Below are 22,315 nucleotides of genomic sequence, written 5' to 3'. Positions count from 1 at the left end.
ATTTTATTAATATCGTATAAAATATGAATAATTATTCCCCAAAGCGAATATTAGATTTATCGCCATACCAACTTGTTCCACAGGTTTTTTTTTCATTATCGGTAGTAAATTTGCATTTTCGCCATATAAATACAGGTGGTACCATTTACATCCAACAAAAACTCATACTTCACCATTAACACTTCTTCGTTGGTTATGAGCCCAAATAAGTCAACTAAAGTGTTACTTTCCAACTTTGGAAACCCAATTTACTTTCATTTAACATGAAAAGTGGCAAAGATTTTCAGTTAACACGTTCGGAGGGATGCGAGGCCACCAGAAATAGAGACGAATGAATTATACCCAGGAAAATCAATGAAAATATATGACGACCCTTATGACCAATTTCTGAAGCAGCCGTGAAAATGTAAAAGCACAATTGTTGAAGTTATCGCATGCATTTTTTTTTTCACTTTTTAAAATATGTTTTTGTCTCTTTTTAAAAAAGCAATTTTTATAATAGACATTTTTTTTTAATTCAATCGGTTTCGACCGTTATCGCAAAGTCGCGGCTTTCTGAAAAACGGATGGTTTCTCGAAAAATTCACGAGAAAAATAATATTGCAAAATTGAATTTGTTATAAAACCGGCCGATCTCAAAGGTGAATTAAATTAGAGCGAAAGAAAATCATAAAATATGTTGAGCGACCCACTCTTTCGGGAGCTGCCAGGCACTTCAAGCTTCTCTACCATCTAAACAATAACAATTAAAAAAAACTCTTTTTCAAATCTGTCATGTGTCAAAACATTGCTGAAATACAAAGTTAAATTAAAAAATAAATAAAAATGCACTTGTTTTGAAGTCATCTGAACGCATTTACTCCTACAGGTATCGTAAAGTTGAAGAAATACTGATTTGCCTAAAATTATAAACTCTCAAGAAATGCACGGGCCTCTGTTGCCGTCGGACGGGACGTCCGTTACTGAATCCATGGGGTTTGAAGATGACACCACAACACTGAAGCGACATTGAAGATCCGTCACAAACGAAACGATGGTTAAAAAAAGTCCTCAGTTTGTCAAAAAATATGACTGTTAATGGCATAGGACAAGTTGTAAAAGGCCACTTTTAACGCCTAGGCTATAAAGAAACGTACTGACTAGTATTAATTTTCTTAAACCGCCGCAAGCCTGATAGATAAACGCCAGAATCTTTTTTAACTGCTTAAGCCGTAAAAGTTTTTTACAGCCTAAGCAAAAAAATACATTTAAAACGGCAAAACCGCAAATTTACTCCTTTATAGTTGAAATTGTCTTGTTTTTTGCTGATTTGCTACATCTTCTCCTATTAACATAAATGACTGATTACTATTCAGACTTTAAAAAATTCTAATTTAATGCCTAAAGACGAGACAGGAAAGTGATGTCACTTTCACAATCTGCGAAAGAATTCAATTGGGATTTCTTAAAATTTTTGCTCATCGTCTAAAAAATGTGCAAATGCAGAAGGTAATGAATAATTATTATGAATATGCACCCGTTTATATTCATAAAATATGAATTTAAGCTCGTACACCTGTTTGTTTTTTTTTTAACTAGGATCTTTCTTAATGCAGTAATCCCCTAACTTAAATTCGTCCACAAGGGCGAAAGTATCCTGTCAGAGGAGCTGGAAATCGGGAGTAAAACAGAACATGATATTTCACTTATGCCGTCCTCTCACGGGACCCGAAATAATGTGGGGTGTGTATTTTATTACCCCGTAGGATCCTCGTTGCAATGCCAAAACTGCTTAATATATTATCAACTTTTAAATCTAGGATGAAATAAATGTTCCTCCTCCTAAAGACTATTAAATTGCTTCTACCAGCACCTTCATCAATGCTAATTTTTTTGCATCAATTAAATCTCGGAGATACTTCAAATGCGAAGTAGATGTTTGAAACATTAGTATGTGCTACCTTTTATGCTAACGACCCAAAGGGCATATGTCCTCAACAGGTAGAAGCTTTTTCGATTTACTGTGACAGGGCCTCAGAAATTAAAAAACGTTGGAGGTAAGTTAAATACTTACAGTCACTCACAAAAGTATTCTTACAGCTGAAAAAAAAAATCTCTAAACCGTAATTTTCTACTGATTCTCTTCAAATTGTGTATGATAAAAATTGAAACTTTAACTCAGCTCACGTTTTCGAGCAACTTTCGAAAATTTAAATTTTTAGAGTTCTTTTCAGGGTCTTAAAAAAATCTCCGTTTTGGAAACTTCTTATGGAGTGAAAATTTTTCAATACGGTTTTAATAATCTTTTAGAGAGTGTTCTTCCACATATATCCCGAAAATTTGATCAAAGTCGTACCACAAATAAAGAAGTTGCGGCCTTTTAAAATCTTGAAAAATATCTAAATTTCATAATTTTACGTAAAACTGTCACTTTCTGGCAAAACTATGAAATTTGGACATTTCAAAGGATTTTGAAAGGTTACAACTCCCTTATTTGTGGTGTGACTCTGATCCAATTTTCAAGATATATATAGAAAAATACCTTCTAAAAGATTATTAAAACCGTATTGAAAAATTTCCACCCCATAAGAAGTTTCCAAAGCGGCGATTTTTTTAAGACCTTGAAAAGCACTCCAAAAATGAAATTTTCAAAAGTTTCTCGAAAACGTGAACTGAGTTTAAGTTTGAATTTTCATTATACAAAATTTGGACAGAATCAGGCAAAAATTACGATTTGCAGAATTTTTTTTCGGCTATACGAATACTTTTTTAAGTGATTGTATGTAGCTCCTTTTTCAATTACTACTAAGTTTCGAGGTAAAATTTTCAAAATTTACAGGGTGAATCATGGCCGATGGGACGTTTGACTTTTACAGAAAAGAGATACATGATTTCTCTGAAAATGTGTAAATATATCGAAAATCATTTTTCCTTTATCGACTTAAAATATTTTCAGCAATGCGACGTTATTAGTTATATCAAAAAAGTGGTAGTAACTCTAGATATTAAATGACGCACCCTCTTTATTGCTTCACTTTTAGGTTCTCTATTTCTTTTGAATAATTTCCGCTCAGATATTTTCTATTACTATCTCTAGTGGTTTTCGAAACATGTACCAATTAATATTCTCATTTTTCCATTCAAATTAAGACACTAATAGAGCTTATGTTCTAACCTAATTTGAATTCATAGGAAGCAAAGAAGGTTTTTTGGATCGTTTCACAAAGGTCCACGAATTTGTTCCATGTAAAAGAGATACATCGGGCATGTATTTATTGGACTTTTTCACATATGAATTGGCAATAGAAGCTTTGACCTGATATTAGTTCGTTTTATTGATGAAACGTGGGTATTCCACAATGAATCAATTTGGCATTTCTGGCGAGGTAGGGACCCAGCAAATATAAAGTCAATCAAAGAGCATGGCAAAGGTAAAACATAATTTAAACATGGAAATACTGTTTCTAATTAAATTTCTTGGTTTATGGATACTCGACAATGAACCGCTTTTCCAAAGTAACAGAGACCATATTCACATCAAAAGCACAATTATCAAATTACTATGGAGAATTGAATCAAAAGAATTTTCTAAAATGGTTTAAAAATCTATCGATTCGAAATTTCGCACATTCTTCTTGGAACATTATGGATAACACTGAATATCACAGCATGTGGGGACCAAAGGCTCTATTCAAGGGTGATTAATCATGACAGATATTCCATTCCCTATTTTTATCTTCAAAAGGGAATTTTTGAACTTTTTATAGTTGAACAGAATACGCGAAAAATATTTCTTTTATATACTACATAAAAATTTGTCAGTCAAATGAGCTTTCCTTCCAGACATAATCCGCAAAGAAGATTTATGGTAGACAAACTGGCAGAGAACTATGAATATCAGATATTATATGTCTTTCACCTTTTGACATGTTTGGGGCGTTACCGAAAAGCATTATAACATAGAGGTTGATTGAGGAAGCTACTCCCAAAAGATTTCTTTTAGCTGTTTGGAAAGAGGCGTTGTTTACCGTTACACCAGAAATGCGTAAAAAATGCACAGAGAGTACTGAAAAGTGGATATCTAAACTGAAGGAAAAGAAAGAATTTCCGGTCAGCAGGAAATTCAACCTATGATTATCCACGTCGATGGAGATTTTACTGGCCCGAGTTCGAAATCAAACAGTTCTGTAGCGTATGATATGATATATAGAAATACAGGGTGTTATGTAAGTGCGTGATCAAATATGAAGGTGTGATTCATTGATTTATCTTGAGGCGAAAAGTTTATATAAACACATGTCCGGCATTGCTTCGTTTTTAAGATACAAGGTGTCAATTTTATTGTTTAATTCTGTTTTTCATAAAAGTCTTAAATATCCTTCAGCCAATTTTCTTGAAATTTGGCAGAGTTATTTATGATTATTATTGTTAATTATGAGCCGCTGGCTTTCTAAAATCTTTTATATTTTTCCCGCATTAGGCACAGTCACGGCGGCCCAGGTCACCAGATCTAAATCCGTTAGATTTTTTTCTTTAAGGGCACGTGAAGTTGTTTGTTTATGGAACTTCGGTCAGCACTGAAGAAGACCATTAATCCAACGGATGCGGGATTCATGTAATCAGATAAGATATACGCCGGGAATGTTTCAACGTGTTCGGAAATCGATGGTAAGACGAGCTAATGCTCATATTGATGTTAGAGGATATTTACGCCAAACCATTTGAAGTTTTGGATCACTTGTTGTTAAATGGTTTTGTATTAAAAAACACTGCATACCGTTTGTTTAAGTGCGGGGTTAATAAAGCAATTTTCTTGTTTGATTTTTCTTAAATTTCCGGCGTTAGTCCTGTGTACGTCACTTGTCAAAGGAGTCAGAAAATTTTTCATTTAAAAGATTTCTTTGTATTGGATTAAAAACTGTCACTAAGTTTCGCCGTCACATTAGTTTGCGTGTTTTTGTTACTTATAATTTTCTTTTACATGCAACAATTCTTTAAAAAGTTTGTCATACTGCATCTTCGAAAACGACTCATCACTCAATCTATATTTATATAAATGTTTCGTCTTAAAATCACTCCTTAAAGTTTAGCCACGTATTTAAATAACACCCTGTATAAAATAAGCAAAAGACAAGTAATGTCCTATTCATATTGGCGACATTTTATCATCCCCATTTTTACTGTCACTTCCATTGTTACTGTCTTGATGAACTGCGCCTTTTTGGAATGTCCGAGTTTTTTTCTGTTCAATAAAAACGACCTGATTAATTTATCCTCTGCTGTCATTTTAACTTCCTAAAGAAATTGATCATTTTCCGTCATTCCCCCTCTGTAGTTCAACTAATCTATATCTATGATTTAAAAAAAATTTAAATAGATCTTTTTTTTACAAGTTCAGAGAGATTAATGACTTACCTGGAGAGCAGGGGCTAAAGGACAAGTGAGATGAAGACGTCACAGACATAAGTTTTTCGCAACCACAAGGTATACCGGGTGATTCAAGAAGGTGGCTCACCCTTATAACTTTTTTCGTTTTTAAACTTAGAAAGTTGAAATTTTGGGGGAAGCTGTACGAGAATAGAGCCGATTGATTGACATTAATGACGTTTTTCTAGCACTGCCAGTTTAACCTAGAATGACCACAATTTTCGATTTTTAAATGTAACGCCCTAAAAATTTTTACTTTTTTCGAATCTAGAGGTTATTTTAAGTTCAAAAATTTATAATAAAAAAAAATTCTGTGAAAAAAATAATATGCTATTAGTATTTGCAGAATGTCGTCAATGTCTCTCCGATCTTGCGCGGCTTTATATGGAAAAGTTTCCACTTAGAAACCATCTAAACCGCCACTATTTAAAAAAATTAATGAGTAAAATGAAAATGGGAAATGCTAATGAAGGAGAAAAAAGACAATTTCGACAAATAGAAATATTTTATTCTTTCGTTTTGTCATTTGCAAGGCGGCTATAATGTACTCTACGATCAACGTGTTTTTTTCAAAATTTGAGGGTTTTTAAGGAATTAACGGGTCATTTCTAAATTAACATACATTGTGTTTGGTATCAAAAAATTTAGGAAAAAATAGTTTTTTAGAAAATTGGAATGAGCCACCACATTGGTATTTGAAAAACGGAAGATAAATAGGACACACTTTTTTCCGTATTTAAATTGCTTGTAAAAGTAAAAATTCTCAATAAAATGATAAATCAGTATTTTTCCCCATAATTCTGACCTAAAATTGTGCCTAATGCGTATGCCTCAGTGGCGTAGCTCGCCATGAAAAAAACCCAATTTATTATTATTATTATTATTTTTTTATTTTATTTAATTACTTGTAGAGATACAATCTGTCACAATAAAGGTAAAAATAAATTGGACATTCAATATCTATGCTGGCAATTACAGATTATAGTACTAAGTGGTGTAGTAAAAGGACCAACATTTCAGTCCCTTACTTGGTTGAATCTATGTGGCAAATTTAGAGGGTTGAATCTCTTCAACCTGGTTGTATATGTCGCCGTGTCCAGTAAGTTTATGGCTAAGTGATTTGGGTGGTGATCTAATCTTCACATGTATTTATTCGAGTAGCTCTCTATTTCTTCTCGGACTGTTTTGATTGAGAGGTCGGAGTGAATTGTATTGTTGCTAACATACCATGGTGCATTAACAAGCATCCGTAACGTCTTAGATTGAAAACGTTTGTAAAATTTCGATATTATAGTTGCATTTATTTTAATGACATATTTTTAGACTAAAAATGACCTTCAGATTCCAAAAAAGTAAAAATTTATAGGGCATTATATTTAAAAATCGAAAGTTGAAGTAATTTCCAGGTTTAAACCAGAAGCGCTAGATAAACGCCATAAACGCCAATCGATCGGCTCTATTCTGGTACAGTTTCCCTCCAAATTTCAACTTTCTAAGTTTAAAAACAAAAAAACTTATAGAGGCGAGCCACCTTCTTGAATCGCCCGGTATGTGATATTTTTCTAGCACTAGACTTAACCACTAAGTCCAGAACGCGACAAGAACGAGTTTTGAATCATCACAACATCGACGGTGATATTTTATTTAAAATTAATTTCAACGCATCTATAAATAAAACAACAATGGTGTGATGACAGCATTATGCCACTTTATCTCGCTAGGTAAATAATGAATCACATGCAAGTGATCATTGTTATTCAAATGTTTCTAGAAAAAAGGCCGAAAATAGGATTAGCAGACATTCGGTACACCCTCCAGCCACATCACCTTTAGCTTAAGAAGAAATACTTGCCCGCCAGTGAAGATAAACAACGTGGAAATTCCCCAGGCAGAATCAGTGAAATACCTAGGAATGCATGTCGATAGGAGGCTAACCTGGAAGAAGCACATCAAGACCAAAAGAACTCAACTGAATCTCAAAACAAAAAAACTTACCTGGCTACTGGGATACCGCTCTCAAGTATCACTAGAGAACAAAGTGCTAATTTATAAAACCATCATCAAGCCCGTGTAGACCTATGGTATCCAGCGATGGGGAACTGCCAGCAACTATAATATCGAAATTTTACAAACGTTTTCAATCTAAGACGTTATGGATGCTTGTTAATGCACCATGGTATGTTAGCAACAGTACAATTCACTCCGATCTGTCGATCAAAACAGTCCGAGAAGAAATAGAGAGCTACTCGAATAAATACATGTGAAGATTAGATCACCACCCAAATCACTTAGCCATAAACTTACTGGACACGGCGACATATACAACCAGGTTGAAGAGATTCAACCCTCTAGATTTGCCACCTAGATTCAACCAAGTAAGGGACTGAAATGTTGGTCCTTTTACTACACCACTTAGTACTATAATCTGTAATTGCCAGCATAGATATTGAATGTCCAATTTATATTTACCTTTATTGTGACAGATTGAATCTCTACACGTAATTAAATTAAAAAAATAAATAAAAAATTCGGTACACCCAACGATGGCGCCCTTCGTAAACGGCAAAATATCCGATCCAAGGAATGTCTGCGCGATTGAGGAACGACTTTTGAGGGATGAATTCGGAAGGTGACCGATTTGAGTGCGTTCCGCACTTCGTGTGCGGGAATTTGTGGTAGTACCAACTGAATGCATGTTTTATCCTGATTGTTTATTCACCGTTTTCTAGTGGCTACTTCGTCACAGATTCCTCGTAATACAGGTAGGAAGCAATAAGAGCATATTAAGCCAGTCTCCGAGCATCATCGTCATCAAACCATCCGTCAAGTCTCTTTTGGGAATGCAATATATTTCGAGTGAATCACGGCATTTAATATAACCAGCAGGTACACACATAATTTATACAACGATACGCCCTAGTAATTTAATAAATTGATCGAGAAGGGTGCTAAAAGAATCACGTGCCGAGCACGTGCACGAGATTCGCCCGCTTTCCTTTATGGAAATAATTGCGTAGCGCATCACGCAGGTAATTTTTCCGACAGACAAGCATCCATGAAAAACGACATACACGACTTTATCCATTGTGCTCCTGCGAAATGATCAAACAAAATATTTTTGACCTGCGTTTGATATTAATGGGGTGCATGACAGGTATGCAATTTTCCTTGTTTCCAGACAAGCAAAAGCTTTTAACGGGATGCATAAATATTAGTTTTCCGACGGCGGAAAATCAATTGCTGTTCACGAAGAATGCCGTATACAAAAAGAAATGGAAACTGTTATCCAACAGGCAAAGGGCCAAGATAAAGCAGCAAGGAGAAAAAGGCAGTTGTGTAAAAGGGACACCTTATTTCAGGATATAGCATTAGATTTACTGTTGTTTATTTGCTTTATTAAAAAAGTCGCCTTTTCTTTCGTGTTCTCTTTGCAACTCTTCTAACCTTTGACACGTTTAATTCAAGTTTCTCTCAAGAATCCGGATCGCTGGTCCCTACAGCCCGTTCAAGAACCAGGAGCCCGAAATATGGTAATATTTTTATGTCTTCTAAGGGTCATTATATCGTCACAGATATTCGAAGTTTTCTATTTCTCGTTTAAGTTAGGACCTTTTTCGCCTTTTTAATATTTTCGTATCTGTCGCCTGTTTTCGGGTAATTTGCAAAAGTGTAAGAGAAACGACCCATTTTTAACGTGATCGCCCATAAGCCAGCTAATCGAACACATGAGCACACTGAAAGGTAAAACCATTTGAATATGGGTTCTCAGCTGTTATAGGTTGCTACTAGACATTAAATTTTTTAACTCTTTTGGTAGAGTTGCGGATGTTAATTGAAAAAAAGTGGTCAAATGCCATACAGGGTTGTCCACTAAGCGCGCATCGGACGATTATGGCGTTACTTATATATTTTTTCTAAAATTCTTTTTACAGTTATATGCACGATCTTATAAGGTACCTTTTAAAAACATTTTCATTTATACAAGGCATGTCAAAAAAAAAACACAAAAAAAAATTTCGTTTTTTTAAGTGGAACACCCTCTATATTATTGCATTTTTGGATTCTACGTTCAATTTAAATAAAAAAATAAGAGAAACTTTTAATGCAGCTACTCTCTTAACACCAAAAAAATATTTTATCATCTCTATTGGTCTGTTTCCATAGATACGTCTATCATATTCACATTGTAAATTAGACTTAAGGATGTACCGCCCATGCATAAACTTGTTAAACAAAATTACACAAAAACTATGCAAATTTAATATAGGTAATTCAGCGTGAACATAGATTTCTTTTAAATGAAGTTCATAATACATAAAAAAAAATAGTTGTGTTCCATTTGAAATTTTTAAGTTTTGACTATTTTTCGATGGTCAAGTTGGCTTTATTTTTGTGGTCGTCCTGTAGAAAACGTTAAGAGAAGCTTAATACGCTACAAAAATATGGACCTTTTATTGTATTGTGACAAAAAAGAGTTTCCGGATATTTTTCCGTTTGTTAACAATTAGCAATTTTGCAAACATCTGTAACTGTCACTTTCAACATTCAATTGCACATATCTTGAAAACTATTAATTCCAAGATTGCCAATGTGTTAATAAACTTGTATTAAAATTGAACGTAGCATCCAAAAATGCAATAATATATAGGGTGCTTGTCATATAAAAAAACAATATTTTTTGTTGTACCTTTTTTGACAAACCCTGTATAAATGAAAATATTTTTAAAATCCGCCTTATAAAATAGATCATACTTATAAATGTAAAAACAATTTTCGAAAGAAACTGTAGATAAGGCCGTAATCGTTCCACGCGCTTAGTAGATAACCCTGTATATTTCGTAATACCTGCTCAAGAATCATGACAAAAATGGCACGTTTTTCCAGGTTCTTTTATAAATTACTGGAAAACAGGTGACAGAAAAAAGTCCTTTTTCTGTATATTCTTTTATTTTTCTGCAGCAGTTACCCGTAAACTAATCTCGAGATTTTTCACAAACTTCCTCTACCTGACGTGAACTGAGACCGTCGCCAACATTTATTTCGCAATATGGTTTTAGGCCTGCTTAAATTAGTTCAGTGGCACTACCTATACCGAATGTTATTTAAGCAGGTGGCCAAACTTCAAGGGGTGATTCTTTCAGTGCTTTTAAGACGAAAAGTGTATATAAACATATGTAGGTCCAGTAATGCTCCGTTTTCAAGATAGAGGGTGTCAAACTTAAAAAAAGTAAATTGTTTTTTTGTAAAAATTTTAATAATTCTCGCCGATTTTGTTGAAATTTGGCAATGTTTACGATTAGTGCTATTTATGCGCCACTGACTTAAAAAAATATTTACATATACCGAGGGTTTCGAAACATTTATCGGAAAATGAAGGGCGTCATTCTTTGGGTGGTTATAAGGAAAAAAGTTCCCATTAACATAAGTCGGCAAATACACCGATTTCGAAATACATCACGTCAAAAAACAGTTTTTTTTCCAGTTTTTTGACGATATCTCAAAAATCGTCTGAGATACAGAATTGAGATATTATACACCTATTATCAGTAATATTAGTTACGTTTTGAGTCCTACTTCATTCAATTTCTTTCCACATGCCAGAGGTGGAGATTTTAGGGTTGGGTGTGGATTTTTTTTCTCCCTAATTTTTACGCCACTGGGAAAATTAGTATTTCAGACTTACGTTTTATAGCGTCGACGTGTCCACACAAGAAAAACACTCATGTTCAAATGTTTTTGTTATCAACAAAATACTATGTGACTGCTTTTTTCGTATTTTTCAAAACTTATATTTTTGTTGATAAAAACGTATGTTTTTAAGCTAGTTTTCTGATTAGTGTTACTGACTATTACTGTTTGTTAACAAATACCGTTTATTGTTTAATTAATATGTTCATGCTTAGTATTTTGTTTGTTTAGTGATAGAAAAATTAATAATTACACTGATCGAGAGATATGCAATATGCATTTTGTTTATGGCTGATAGAAACGCGGCAAAAGCTAGATAAATTTGTCAAGAATGGTTTCCAAACTGATAGATATCAAATTAAAGAATTTTTTTAAAATTATTATTATTATTATTTCTTTTTTATTTAAGTGCCTCGACTACTACGGGCCATTGGCACTAAGGATCACAGCATTAAATTAAATATCAAACACCTATTTGTTATATATCAATATAGAGTCCAATTGCTTTTATTTACTCTATGAGTTTTTCCTGTTATGCTATGGAGTCTATCCTGAGGATATCCTGGATATCACCGTATATCCCATGTATTACTCTATTATTCGAATACTGTGGGCAATCCACTAAAAGATGCTGTACAGTAATGCGGCTGTCACAGTGGACACATTGCGGTGACGCTTCTCTGTTCATTAGGTAATCATGAGTTATTCTTGTGTGCCCAATACGCAATCTTCGTATCACCGTATTACTTCTCCTGGATAGCCCTAGGGCTTTTGCCGTACATATCAGTGGTTCTCTGACAGTTTGGTATTTGAAAGGGTCAATATATTCTGCCACCTCTCATCCAAGATTCTAGCAAAATGTGTTCTGATTTCTACTGCCTCCACTCCCCCATCGAACCTCCGTGTCTCCTGCGTTACCGGCTGTTCCTCCATCCATGGGGGTGTTTCACCCATGTTTACTCCGTGGATATTTAGATAATTAGTATTCTTTAATAGCTTGTGCAATATTTGAGGCACGGAGTAGGGCCGTTTCCATGTTTCCTCTGGTCCGAGCTGATTTTTAAATATTGCTGCTGCAGGATTTCCTGGATAGGACATAGTGCGCACAAAGTAATTCACGAGCAGTTTTTCCCTTCTCAGATTTAATGGTAGTTCATGCTCTTCATAGGCAAGCGAGTCCAGTGGACTGGATCGGCATGCTTCCAAAGAAATTCTAAATTCTGTATTTTGTATTGGGTTCAGCAATTTCAAGTATGTCTCACACGCCTTTGAGTATACAAAAGAACCATAATCCAGTCTGCTTCTTATAAGCGTCCTCAGGAGAATTTGCTCATTAGAGCCCCAATGTTGATGTGCGAAAGCTTTTAGTATACTCATCCGCTGCATGCAATTAGTCTTGGTATGAAGGATGTGTTTTTTTCAGTTTATCTTAACATCAAAAATCAGCCCAAGGAACAGATGATCTGGAACCACCTGCAGAACGCCTGAATTTAAAGTAATTTTCGGTATACAGGGTGTCCCACAAGTGTTTCATTATATTTCAGTGGGTAATAGTACGTTGAAAAATAATATGACTCCCTATATAAACCATATTCCAATAATGATTCATTAAGAAGATACAGGGTGTTAAACTTAAAACACACCTGAAATATTTCAACGTATCAGAGTATCAATGAACAGGCGAGCTCAATTATGTATTGAACAAAATGGCCACCAATTTGAACAATTTCTATAATGTTATAGCAAATTAATAATATTTAAAACAAACTTAATATTATTAAAACCATTTAGAGAATATCGTGCATATAGACGGTATTCAATTTTTTACTGGCAAACGATACATCGGACGAAAAAGAGTCAAGTGAGCATTTTTCTTCTAAATGAAATTAAACTTCTAAAAATAATTTTTATTTTGATAAAAAGCAGTGGCGTACCATGTTTTTCTTTAAAAATGTGCTGAGAGGTGTCCGTACGCACGTCACTGGTGAAACGAAAAATAGCCCTTTTGCATAAATAAATGCGTCTACATTAACTCTCAAAATATGCTAAATTTCACTTACATATCTCAAACGGTTTTGAATATATCAATAAAAGTTAGATTTTTTAAGTAAAGTTTAACACCCTGTATCTTCTTAATGAAGCATTATTGGAATATGATTTATATAGGGAGTCATATTATTTTTCAATGTACTATTACCCACTGAAATATAATGAAACACTTGTGGGACACCCTGTATATTGCATCTTTCTGCGGCTGAAAAGCATGATCTGTGATTTTGCCGTGGAAAATTTAAAACCAGTTTTGGTTGACCAAACTTCCAGGTTATTCATTACATTCTGGACTAGCTTGCTAGTCGACTCAGTATTGGTACCCGAACAGTACACCACTAGATCATCAGCAAATAATGAGTGTCTAACTGGGGGTGGTATACACTTGCAAATGTCCATTGTGGCTAAGTTAAATAATGTGGCACTGAGAACCGCTCCTTGCGGGACACCATCTCTTAAAAAGACCTCGTGCGACATTTTACCATTAACCAAAACCCTGGAAGTTCTTTCACTTAAAAAATATTTAAGACAGCATATTTCCGGTTATATAGCTTCTTTCAAGCTTATTGTAGGTCAATGGTTTCCAGACAGTGTCAAAAGCTGCTTCTATATCCAGAAAAGCAGCAATAACTTCTCTATTAACCATCGTGGAGTTAGCTATTTCTGACTGCAAAAGAACTAGATTATCTACTGTACTGCAATGAGTGCGAAAACCAGCTTGATTCTGATTAATGACCTTGTTACATTCAAGATACCATGCTAGTCTCTTGTTGACCATCTTCTCCATTAACTTGCACGTTGTACAGGTTAACGATATTGGCCGAAAGTCTTTTTCATTTGGAGGAGAGATATTATTTTTCTTGAATGGCAGAATGATGGATTGTCTCCACGAGGCGGGGAATAGTTGACATGTCCAGATTTTATTATAAATCATCAACAATTTCCCAAGGTACTCCAATGAAACTTTTTTCAGCAGTATGAATGGAACATTATTGGGGCCTGCTGCTGTGTTTTTACAACTGTTTAGGCCAGAGGTGTGTTCTTCCATTGAATACGGTAGATCCAAGCTGTCTGAAGATTGGAGATGATTAGGTTGTGATATGAACAGGTCTTGTGGTGGAGATTGGTTTGTTGATTTCCGTTGAAAATAGCACGCCAATATGTCCGCAATGGATTAGTCATCTGTGATGGTTTGATTATTGTGTTTAATGGAATTTATTTTGTGATTGAGAGCTTGACCTCGAATGCGTTTGATCTTCGTCCACACTTCCGCTGGCGGCGTATCAGGCACTATGGAGCCAACATAGTCCTCCCAAGATCGTTTTTTGCTTTCCCTTATTATAGGCCTAGCTCGGGCTCTTAGCCTCTTGAAATTAATGAGGTCTTCCAAGGTTCTTCTACGCCGATATCTATTTAAAACTTTTTTGCAATCCTTAGTAGATGTACTGCAGAAGTCATTCCACCATGGAACTCTCCTCCCGGAGCGGTCCACCCTCCTTTTGCCAATGTGTTTATTTGCTGCAGAAAGTATAATATTTGTTAGGTGATTTGTTGCAGTTTGAACGTCTTCCGAGAGCTGGATTTGTGTACTGGGCATTCTTGTTTCAGCCAAATATTTGTCTCATTTTGCTTTTGATAGGTTCCACCTCTCAATTATACATGGCTCGAAGGTCGTATTATTAGAAATCAGAATAGGAAAGTGATCACTGTCATATAGACTGTCCAGAGTTTGCCAATTTAGTTGAGATGCAATATTTAGATCCGTAAAGCTTAAGTCTATCGCACTGAGTGTACCCGAGGAGATGTTAAAGTGTGTGGATTGCTCTAAATTTAAGAGGTGTATGTTAAGGACATTTCTCATGTTCTCAATAATTTTCCCCCTTCCTGATGTGTGGACCGATCCCCATAATGGGCTGTGCGAATTGAAATCTCCGAGAAGAACAAACGGTATTGGCAATTAGCTGATGATTCCACTTATTTCAGCCTCCATGAGTGGATAATTTGGGGGGATGTAGACATTACATATTGTAATCTTATTAGGATACCATACATTTACTGCTATCAATTCCAGTTCGGAGTTTATTGGTAAATGTTCCGAAAAATTTTCATTCGAGATGAACATTGAAACTCCTCCACTGGCTCGAGCACAATATGTTCGCAAATAGTGATATCCCTGATAATATTTGAGGAATTTTTTATGAGTTTCCCTAAAATTTGTTTCCTGAAGACAGACAATAGTTGGCAGATGTTCCGCGATCAGTTGTTGTAGATTGGCAAGGCGTGGATAGAATCCATCGAAGTTTCACTGTATAATCTTGAAGATGTTGGTTATGGTTGTTATTGTGCTGAGCTATTCGACCGTTGGGAACTGTCTGACATAGTGTCCTCCTCGTCTGAAGTGGATGCAATCCTCTCAATCGAGGCTTTCTCAATGTTTAAGCCTGTTTTCAGTTTTTTATGCAGTCGTGTGAACCTGTTTTTAATACACCTCTCCTGGAGAAATGGATAAATGGAATATCTATTGTCAAGTAATTGTTTGACATTGGTTGTGAATTTACAGGCTTCACTATATGGATCCTCATTGTTAAACGTGTCTTCCAAGAAAGCTATAAAAGTGTCAAAAAGTAGGATGGAATCATTGAGAGATGATTCATAACATTCCTTTATTACACCTTTGCTATTATCCGAAAGGGGCGAACAGGTGACCGCTGAGAGAATTTTTCTTTTATTTTTTGGCTGTTTTTTGGTTGTAGGTGGTGGCATTAAATTCTGTTCCTCAATGTCATTTTCTTCCTAATCAAGGGTTGATAAGGTGCTAGAATATTGCCTCTTTTGGTGTCTCTTGTATTTCCTTCTGAGCGCCTAACACCTCTTCTAAGTTAGTGTTCTCATTGTTATCAACTGTGGTTGGTGGATTTGGGCACTTGCTCACAATATGACCTGTTTTTTTTACATAAAAAGCACTCCATTTTATCAGTAGATAAAAATATTCTATAATCTACTCCCTCATAGTGCAATAACTCAGATGTCTGTAGTTGAAAATCCTCAGTGGGTGATTGAGTATACATTAGAAATCCTAGGTTTTTGATTATATTTTCTGTTGGATCATGTGGGATGAATGGACTGACGTTAGAAACTGTAATTCTTTTGGTTGGAGAAACTAGTCTTCTAATACTATGTTGGATTCCTTCAATTACCACTGTTTGCTGAGTTTGTGTGAGTTTTGCTATGGCTTTCTCACTTTTTAGATGTATGCAAATTCTATTGTTTGATATTCTTGAAGCAAATATAATATATTTAGGCTCAACCAGATTCCCTATTGTGCTTACATAATCAAACAGCTTGAGGGTTGGTTCCGCATGCAATACTATTGCTTGTTCTTTCCTGGGAAAGCTTTGCCTTGGCGTTGATTTGGTAACTGCTGAGTATGTCACATTCTTGTTGATTGAATTTTGTTCAGTTGGATTCATTTTTCAATTGGTTTAATTATTTGGCTGCTCTTGTAGTCAAAAACAGAAGAAACTATAAATAATTTTCATTTATATAAGCAGTATTTAAGTATCGGAAAAGAAAAGAAAAGAAAAGAAACAGCACTCGTACTTTTTTATTACTGCGGGAGTTCAAGCAAAAAACCAAAGAACATTTATTCGCATTCATCTACATGAAACTGGAAGTTTTCATACATGAGCTGTTGGAAATAGACGACCTAATCTGCTTCCTCCACAAATTGAAGAAGTTGTTCTTCAAAAAATTGAAGAGCATCGAACAAGAAGTACCAGAAAAATAACTTCAAACTTAAACCTATGTCACGATACACTGTGGAGGACATTAAAAAGCAAGATGATACATCGTTATCACATACAGCGGGTACAAGCCCTTTTACCAGAATATTTTTCACAAAAACTGTCAATGTTTTCAAAACAAAATTACACAAAATCCTCACTTCTTATCAAAAGTGATCTTTACTGACGAAGCAAATTTTTCTCGCGATGCAATTATGAACTTCCATAATAACCAATTATGGGCTAACGAAAATCGATATATCATAATGGAAGGCCGTCATCAGCAAACATTTTCGTTAATGTTTGGGCGGGTGTAGTAGGAGACCATTTAATAGGGCCATATTTTTTACCACCAAGACTAAATGATCAGCCATATCGTCATTTTCTTGAAGAAGAGTTGCCAGGACTTTTAAAAGATCACTTCAATTAAGAAACCAAATATGGTTCATGGCAGATGATGCTCTTGCACATTTTACTTTGGTTACGCGGCAATTCTTAAATGAACAGTGTACGAACCGCTGGATAGGTCAAGGAGAATCACTAGTTTTGCCCCCTCACTCGCCAGATCTAAATGTTTTAGATTTTTTTTTTAAGGTCACTTAGGAAGTTTAATTTACACTAAATCAGTTAATATTGTTGGAGAACTGAGGAATCCCATTATTACATCCCGCAATACGATTCGTAACACTCCAGACATTTTCGAACGGGTACGTCAGTCGATAAGATGTGGGTTGGAAGCCTGCATTACCATAGGAGGCCATTTTCAATAATTGTTGTGATTCTAAAACGCTAATTTTCCCAGTGGCCTAAAAATTAAAACGATTCTTGAGATATCATCAAAAAATTGAAAAAAAAAACTGTTTTTTGACATACTGCATCTCTAAAACGATGTATTTGCGGACCCATGTTAATAGGAACTTTTTTCTTATAGCGACCCAAATAATCACACCCTTCATATTCCGACACACGTTTTGAAACACCCTGTATATTTGTTGTATTAAGCAAAATCATGGTCACCCAGGAGACCGGGTTTAAATCCGTTAGATTTTTGCTATTGAGCTCATTTGAAGTTTCTTGTTCATAGAACTCTTGTTAACACTAAACAAGAATTAATCCGACGGATTTGGAATTTATGTAATCAAATAATATATGCACATATATAATATATGTCTGCACTGGGAATATTTCAACGTTCTCGGCAATCGATGTTATGACGAGCTCATGCTTACTTTGAAATTAAAGGATATTTTTAGCAACTATCATAAATTTCATGTTGTCAATATTGTTAAATGGTTTTTTACAAAAGAAAAATACATAAAATTTGTTTAAGTGTAGTTTTAATAAACCGATTTTCTTGCTTGAGCTTTATTTAATGTATGGCATGACCTCTGCCTACGCCACTAGTAAAAGTAGACAAACAATTTCTAACGTAAAATATTCCTTTATACTACAGCAAAAACTGTTATCAAGTTAAAAGGTCACATTAGTTTGGGTCTTTTCGTTATTTAATATTTTTTAAAAACATGTAAGGATTCTTTTTTTTTAAGTTTTACATTCTGTATCTTGAAAACGAAACAATACCGAACTTGTGTTTATATAAACTTTTCGTTTTGGAATTGCTCAAAGAATCACCCCTTAAACTTTGGTCACCTACCTAAGTAACACCCTTTGTATTGGCAGTGGAATGCTAACCTCATAACTTTATTGCTTGGTGAATTTTCATTGTCATTTCAAAGGGTAATAAGAGAGTCGTTTGTGAGGGTGATAAGTGGCAAAGTGATTCATTTCACGTAATACGAAATGTCTATGGTTAAGGAGCTGCTTAGAAACTCATCCTAAAATCATTAACTCACCAAAAATGCTTGTCCAGATGCCTGGAGCATGTTTCGTTCATTCTCCAAATATCTCCTTTTTTGTTAATTGCGTCTATCTGTCCAGAACTACTTCATAATAAACCAGTAATTAGCCTGTTGGTTGAACGCACAGTATTTAGGGTCATTTAAAGCCATCTAAACAACGAATGGTGACCGTAACAGATGGTCTGATGTATACGGTAGATACGGTGTTGCAAACTGATTACCGTCAAAGGGTTCACTCATTAATGAATATAAAGCGGTGCGATGTTTGCGAAAATTTTCTATCTTTTTGTAAAACGATTGATAGTATAATAATACAGAGTGTTCCGAATCGTTATATTTAAATTTTGGGAGTGTGAAGTGGACTTAATTCTTCGACTAAGAAACTCGAAAGCGGTAGGTTGATTTTTATTCGCTGTAAAGTTACAGCCCTATGAAATTATAAAAGTAAATAAACAAATTTTAATTTGAGAATCACACAAAAATGTACTTTTCCACAAATATGCATTTAATTAATAATATTTTCAAAATGCTCTATTTCTTGCTGAATGGGCACTTGTGCTCGTAGGCAATGGGTGCCACGAAATTATTGGAGCGTATTCAGCAAAGAGAACATTTTGAAAATATTATTTAATAAATATTTGTGAGGAATTATTTTTGTTTGGTTTTCGAATTTAAATCGGTTTATTCATTCATATAATTTCATAAGGCTGTAAATTTAGAACGAAAAAAATTGACCTATCATTTTCGTGTTTTTTAATTTTAGAATTAAGTTACTTTATATTCTTAAAATTTAAATATAACGATAGGGAACGCATTGAATATACAGGGTGTGCCATTTTGAGCTGTAATCGAAGATTTCTCAAAAACGGTACGTTGTATGCAAAAACGTTTCAAGTAGAAGTTTTCCGATAAAAAGGGGACATGTCATGGAGATAGTGACTTTTAACCCAAACGTCATTTTAAGGTCCCTTCAAAAGTAACTTTTTTTCCTCAAATAACAATTCCGTATTTATTTTTACAGATCCTTGTAGACCTCTAAAAAATGAATATATTTTTTTCGAACAATTTTTTTATTAGACGTTTTGCTGCAGTTATCTTTGATTTTTGTCAAATTTTTAAGATGGTCAAAACTGTTGCATTTTTTTTTCTAAAAAGTTTTGCAATGCTTACTCTTTTTCATGACAATCTTTCTATCTAATCAAAACAAAAAATGATTTCCATGGAAATTTTTTTCCTCAAATTTCCTCTTGTTACAGTCTATTTTATAACAAGATCTACAGGAAACTAATATCTTGTTTCGGCAATCAATTTAATTATATTGTGTGAAATTATTCTTTTCATTTCAAAATTCGATAATTAAAATAGATCGTTGCGCTTCGCATGAAAAATAAAAAATGGTTTTATTTATGGAATTATAAATATAGATATAGCTAGAAGAATGACTCAAATACACTCATATATCGTAGATAAATCTCGACTAATTCTCAAGATACTGAGTGTTGTCTTTTTTTTTACTCAATTACTTTAGAGTAATAACTTTTGACCTACTCACTATAACTATTTTGTTGTATTCAGTTGGTAAATTGCAATTTCGCACTAGGAAATAGCATTTTAAGACATTTTTATGAATTTGAATACTCTGTATATTATATTTTTTTAATCATTCGGAGGCTTCACTAAAGCGTTAAAAGCTGTCTATACCATATTAGTTATATAGTTCTCACACGTATCATTTTGTTTCAATAACAGGACTTTTTTTTTTTTTTAATAAAACACTTTATAATTTCTTGAAATAAACGCCATATTTGTGTTGAAATAATGAAAAGTTAAATTAGATAATAACAATTACAACACAACAAAAAAAAACAGTTACAAGAGTTGTTCAAAATAACTGCTATTTGCTTGTATGCATTTTCTTGCTCGAAGTGAAAGTTGCCTTATTGCCTTTCGTACAATGTCGAGAATGTTTCAAAACGTTGCACAGCAGTCGCTTATTCTGTGAAGGAGCTCTTTTCTCGTATTTATCCCTCGTTTGCAAATATCAGATTTTAAACACCCCCCAAAAATAATAATCCAATGGATTTAAATCTGGCGATCTTGCAGACCATGTATGCGAACCTCGATATCCAATGCGTCGGTTTTTGTAATGAGCATTCAAAAATTCTGTAATTCCTCGTGTACAATGGGGTGGCGCTTAAATGTGTAAAAAAAAATTTCGGATATTAATATTTCCGAGAAGAAGCGGTAATGCATTTTACAGAAATGTCCAGGTTCCAAGATAAAAATATGTTCCTAATAGGTGATTGTTTATCAGTCCACACCAAACCTTCACATTAAACTTCTATTGAGAATGAATTTGCCTTATTGTGTGTTAAGCCCGCTTGTGATTGTTTCTCAACTAAACGATGCCGTCCCTGGCGAATAGAGCTTCATCCGTAAAGAGAATTCTGTAATAGATTCTCTGACTTTGTATGATCCACCTGCTGAATCTTACTCGATTTACTTCATTCATAAGTTCAAGTCTGTGGATTTGCTGCACATAAAATGGATATAAACCTGCCTTGTTTAAAGCACGCCAGACCTCAACGCGAAGTGTATGATTAATTTCTCTGGTGGTTATTCCTAGGTGGTTTTCTGCCACATTAGTTTCGTTTTTTGATTTGAGTGAATCTCACCACTATGGTCACCATGTTTACTATTTTTAGCTATGGGAAAACAGCCTTTTCCTCGCAGGTAACTAAACAGCTTTCTAAACGATTGATTGTTGAGCAGTTTACGTTTAGGAAAACGCTTTTCATACACTGCACCACGAAATTAACGCATATTCTAAATTTTTACGTTTTTTCGGTTTTATGATTTTTGAGTAAATATTTTACTCTTAATAACGTAGAATGACGATGATTTTCAATAGAGATTTAACTTGACGGAGTCAATAAGGGACATAGTTAAACGAATACATAATTTATAACACGATACAAAAATGTATAATAAACAAATGATATAATATTTTTCCTTTAATTTGTGCAAACACTTTAACATTTCACAGCGTGTATTGTCCCCTCTTGCTCTGATTACTACTTCACACCTCGTTGACATACTTGAAATTAAGTTTCTAAGGTCATCTTGATTAATGAAATCCCACATTTCCATGATTTTCAATGACTGCTCATTTAAGTCCCTAGGGGGAACCCGTAAAATTCTAACTTGCCGTCCAATGTCCACCCATAAATATCCCATGGGGTTTAGATCAGGGCTTCTTGCTGGCCAATGCAACGTTTGAATTTTCACATCTTCGATGTAATTTTGTACTACTCGTGCCATATGTGGACGTGCATTATCGTGGATCAATAAAAATTTCTCGCTAATAAATGGGATATATGGCACTACACGGGGTTCTAAAATGTCTGATATATATCGGTGGGCTGTCAAAGTACCGTTCTGAAGCACAACTAACTTCGTGTGACCTTCCAAATTAATGTCTCCCCATACCATAACAGATCCACCTCCATTGCCCACAGTTCCGACAATGTT

General features: G+C 34.6%; 1 protein-coding gene across 1 annotated transcript in view; it reads right to left on the bottom strand.

The window, feature by feature from the left end:
* LOC136342282 (homeobox protein orthopedia-like) overlaps positions 1-18,868 on the bottom strand; it is a 77,658-nt gene extending 58,790 nt beyond the window's left edge. The window contains exon 1 of the mRNA XM_066287939.1: positions 18,779-18,868. The gene's annotated coding sequence lies outside the window, so the exon portion shown is untranslated. The remainder of the gene's footprint in view (positions 1-18,778) is intronic.
* Positions 18,869-22,315: the final 3,447 nt, after the last annotated feature.

The sequence above is a fragment of the Euwallacea fornicatus genome, chromosome 11 (genome assembly GCF_040115645.1).
Source record: "Euwallacea fornicatus isolate EFF26 chromosome 11, ASM4011564v1, whole genome shotgun sequence".
NCBI classification, from domain to species: Eukaryota; Metazoa; Arthropoda; class Insecta; order Coleoptera; family Curculionidae; genus Euwallacea; species Euwallacea fornicatus.
The sequence above is the reverse complement of the archived record's forward strand: the minus strand, read 5'-3'. Positions and strand labels throughout refer to the sequence as shown.